We start from the raw sequence: 5,093 nt of genomic DNA on the forward strand, positions 1-5,093 counted from the left end.
GCCGTCTTTTGAAATAAATTCTTCTGGGGGGAGGGGCACATCCTCACCTCTAAGAAGCATTCTGACCGTGCGTCCTCCAAGACAGATCTGCATGTCTGGCAGTCTTGGGTGCTTTCAGGGCTCTTTGCCGGCACCAAATTCCAATGCATCGGTTTTCCTCCATCCCTCTTAGTCATGGTTCAGTTTGCACATGCATACGAGGTGATCGGAAAGACCACAGGGTGCGTCAGGCACATCTTAGTCTCCAGAGTGAAAGCTTTCTCCTTCCCACTTTAAAGCGGCCTTGTGCCACAGCATTACTCCGTGCAATGTGTGGTTTTATTTCCTTTCGTTGTGTTATTTCTTGACTGCTGTTTCTATGCGTGTTGGTTGTGGATCCAAGCAAAACGAAACCTTTGGCAACATTAATCGTTTCTCTGTGTATCACTGTCTGTTGATTGCGGTGTGAGGGTTTTACTTGCTCCACGTTGAGCTGTCGTCCACGCGGAAGCCGCAGCCGTCCGTCTTCACAGCAAGTGCTTCCAGTCCTCTGGACTTCAGCAATCAAGCCTGTGCCATCTGCCTCTCACAGGGCGTGGACGGGCCCTCCTCCAGCCTGAAGCTCTGTGCTTCAGATGGTGCAGCTTCTTGGGTGATTTGCTTGGCGCACAGATTGACTAAGTATGGTAAAGGCATGCAAAGCTGATGCACACCTGTCCTGATATCAAACTATTCAGCCATTGGATTAGATGAAGGGGATACTAAATGTGCATTCTTTCCCTCTTCTTTGGATAGTTCCGATGTCGTTCAATATTTTGCCCATGGGATCTTTCGGGATTGTAACTCGAGCTTGCTTTCGGTTTTCTTTGGGCCTTTCAGAGAGATGCCGAGCACGTGTTCCTCTTTGGGTTTTTTTTAACTCCAGGTCTTCGCACATTTCATTGGATGGCTTAACTTTGTTGTCTTGAGTTGCCCTTTACAATTTTTCTGTTCAGCTTTTTGACATCATCCTTTCTTTTATTTGCCTTAGCCTCTCCACGGTTACAAACACATTTCCGAGTCTCTTCTGGCATCCACATGAATCTTGTTTCTTTCCTGTCTTGTGACTAACCCTTTGCTGTTGTCATGCATGATGTTCTTGATGTCCTCCCACAGGTGATCAGGTCTCCTCTCATTAGTGTTCAATGAGCCAAAGTGGTTTGGATGTTCTCGAAATTCGGGTGGGATAGACTCAAGGTCCTAGTAAATAATAATATTTATTATTATGACTTGCCTCTGTTTTCTAGGCTGGCTATTCTCTTCTAACTTAATATGTCAGAGACATTAGTTCTTGATTCTCATTATTTGATATATTTTATAACCGTTTATTGGCATATAACACACATATTATACAATATGTCATATATTTTTAATTGTTCTACTTCAGTAAAGAAAAGAACATGAAAAACAGTTTGCATAACTTCCTTCATGACCTCACCTCCTAACGAGATTCCCCATGAGCTGTCAAGTGTCGGGCCTGCTGCTGCTACTATGTGGAGGGTTAGGTTCCAGGCCTGATGAGTGTTTTCCTGGCCCAGAAACAGATCCATCTTTTGTCTTTGAGTGCGTCATATCCCTGCAAGAGGGAAGAATCCTCAGACCAGCCTATGCCATGCAAGGAAAGCCCCAGAATGAACCTTTGTTCAACTAGTTCCTGCTTGTCAAATAACCTGGGAGGCCAAACGAGAGACCTAGAATCCTCCACGTTTGATTCCACAAAATCGACCCCCTTCCTCAGCTCAATACAGACAAAAGAGCAACAGGAGCGAGATGCGAGCTCTGAGGTAGTGTTAACAATCTTGTTGTAGATTTCCTATGGGCTGTAACATCCTACATGTTATGTGGTGTCTGAACCTTATTTGTTTCTCTTCTTTAGGATTATTTTCTCTGCTCTCAAGGACCTTCATTCACTAGTTATTTTCTTTGCCTTTCCTCCCCCTGTCCCAAAGCCAAGGATATTGTGTTAAATCTTAAACGACTCAGCAGAGGAATTGAATAAGGCCATGCCTCTATGGAGCATGAGTAATTTGAACCAGGTTGGACGCTTTCTGATGGGCTGACTTCATATGGAGACGGGGCTAGGAGAGGCTGGAGAGAAGCCGGAGAACCTGTGCTTTAGGTCTTGCTCTGCAACTCCACGGAGATGCCCTTCTTCACAGTAGGTGTCTTAAGGAAGTCGCTGGAGAATGTGCAACTCAAGCTCTCCAAGTACCGTGAGACGTTCTCACCATTCGGATTTGGAATGAAAGCCGCGGAGTGCGCTTTAGATGTTTCCTGTCCTGCAGTGGAGTCTGACTTATGTTCTTGTTCACGTTTGCTGGGTGGTCAATGCACCAGTTAGGCATTGGCAAAGAAAGAAAACCAAAGGAATTCCTTGACTCTTGTCATGGAGAGGACCCCAGCAGGACCTCAGGCAAACGTTGCTTCTTCAGGGCTGAAGCAATACTCACAGGGCACACACCTCTTGCTCTGCTTCTCTCGGCTGGCTCTTCTCGCAGGCTCTGGGCTGCCATCCCAGGAAGCTTTCCGCTCTGTGTGGCACCCTGTCTTGTGAGGAAGCTCCCCTTTCGTCTGAGGCCACACCAACTTCACTTCCCTGAAGACCTCGTGGTGACTAAGAGAATGCATTGGCATAATTGCCTTAGAGCTGGGTCCCAGTCAGTACTTTCTAACAGGGAGCAGCCCTGGTGGCAAGGTGGATTACAGGTTGGGCTGCTATCAAGAGGTCAGCAGTTCGAACCCACCAGCTGCTGAGTGTGAAGGATGAGGCAGGTCTTCTGCCTCAGAAGCTCTAGGGAGCAGTTCTGGTCTGCCCTGCACAGTTGCTGTGGGTTAGAATGGACGCAATGGCAGTTGATTTTGTAAATGAGTGATAGTGGAGCCCCATCGAAGCCTCACCTCTACAGCAACACAGAGCGAGGGCCACGCAACTAGACTGAGTTTTAGCTCGGTAGAGTTTCTAGGACATATGGCTTGGGTGCTAATTGAAGATCGTGGGAAATCTTCAGATACTTAATTTAATGCTTTCTCTTACAGAATACTGCATTCTTTCTTTCACGTAAGCTAGACTATGAGGCGGGCTTCAAACAGGTCATGGAAAATTTCCATGTTCCACTAGATGGCGCCATGCCACCAAGTATCAGTGACTTTCACAAATGGCCACAAACTTGCCACAAAGAAAAATTCTTACCATGAGTGTCAGCACAGCCACCGATTTCAGCATCGAAAAGAATTTCCTTTGCACTTCGGGCTTTCTTTCCTTTACAATAGGGAGAGTGTAATGCGTAGAGCTCACCCACAGGGTCACATATTTGACCTTGGTTTAGGAGAGCCAGAGAAACTTAAAGGGGTCGTAGAGGGAGGAAGGCAGCCCCAGGAAAAGACATAATCAGAAATGCCTTCCTTGGCATTCATTTTTTAAAATCCTAACTGTCTAACTTATCAAATTACTTCATAGACTGCAGCTTTGCTTTGACTGTTGGCTGTTCCTTATTTATACTCCAAATACCCAACACATCAATAGGAGGAAAACTAGCTCATCCCAGAGGAGCCTTGCAGATGGAATGGTTCCGCGTGCTCGCTGCTAACGGAAAGGTCAGTGGTTCCAGCCCACCAGCCCCGTTGTGGGAGAAGAAACCTGGCAGACTCTCACTGTAAAGATGACAGCCCTGGGAGCCCAGGGGCAGTTCCAGTCTAATGTCAGCCACAGTGAGTTGGAATTGACACCATGTCATCCAAGACTCCAGACCACTGCATGTTCTCAGTTACAGACACAAAAAAGTCACAAGACCACACCGGGGAGGCAGACGTTACTTTAGCAACAGCATCTCCCAATCTATCAAGGAATGATCCCCCGTTTCCTTTCTCACCCCACAAGACCAGCATTGGTCCACAATCCCAACATCTCAACTCCATGCTGGAAAAACAGCACCGACTTTTCAATTCCGTCAGATTCCTAGAACAAACCATCTAAAAGACGATACCTTTCCGTTACTGAGACTGATGACTTTTCATGCTTAGTTTATTGTGTTATGCTAATAAGAACAGGCCAGTAATATATCTTCGAGGAAGCCTGGGGGGCGTGGTTACACCTGTTGAGTTACTAACCGCAAGGTCGAGGCCCGTCTTGGGCACCCACAGGGCGGCCTCACCCTGTCCTACATGGCTGCCATGAGTCGGAATGAACTTGATGGTGGTGAGTCTGGCTTTTATGCTATCTTTGCACAGATCCTCAGGGAGAGTGAGGGGAACAAATTAGGAAGAGTTGGTGATTGGAGGGATAGAGTAGGGGCGGAGAAAACCCAGTCCCACCCTCCTCTTCATGGTTTTACGCGCAATACTCATTGCACCGGAGAAAGATGTGGCTTCTTGTTCCTTAGAGACTTGTAGCCTTAGAAACCCATAGGAGCAGTTCCATCCTGTGAGAGTGGACTCAACGGTAGTGGGTGAGAACGGACTCGTTGTAGAAAACATGGGGGAAAACACGGAGTTACGTCAAAACAGAAAAGACCCCCTATGAATCTACCACTTACATATAGTTACGGTTAAACGTTTGAAACGTCTCTTTTATCTGAAATTGATTGTGGTAATGATTGTACAGCTTGATGTGATTGAACTGTTGAATTGTATGACATGTGGATCAAGTGCCAATAAAACTGTGAAAAAATAAAATCAGGGAAAAGTGCGAAATGTTTTTCTTTGCATAGTTACCATATGGGGTCTATATAGCAATTTGGGGAGATGGAATCAACTGTTTGTGGAAAGCTGGTGTGTTAGTCTGGGTGGACTAAAGGAACAAATTCATTGACACACATGTGTATAAGAAAGACATTTATATATCTGAGAAATTGAACATGGAGAAAACATCCCAACCCAGTCCAGTCCAAGGCCATAAATCTGATATTAGCCCATATGTCCGATATCAATCTATAAAATCCACTTCAGACTCATGAAACACATGCAATGAAGCCAAATGCAGGACCATCACAAGCCAGTGAGTAGCAAGTCTTTGGGTCCAGTGGCATTGTAAGCATCTCAGCGCTGGCAGGGGTCTCTCTGTGGCTTCTCTGGCTTCT

The sequence above is a fragment of the Echinops telfairi genome, unplaced genomic scaffold (genome assembly GCF_000313985.2).
Source record: "Echinops telfairi isolate 266 unplaced genomic scaffold, ASM31398v2 ScPeMD7_18;HRSCAF=68, whole genome shotgun sequence".
Taxonomy (NCBI): domain Eukaryota; kingdom Metazoa; phylum Chordata; class Mammalia; order Afrosoricida; family Tenrecidae; genus Echinops; species Echinops telfairi.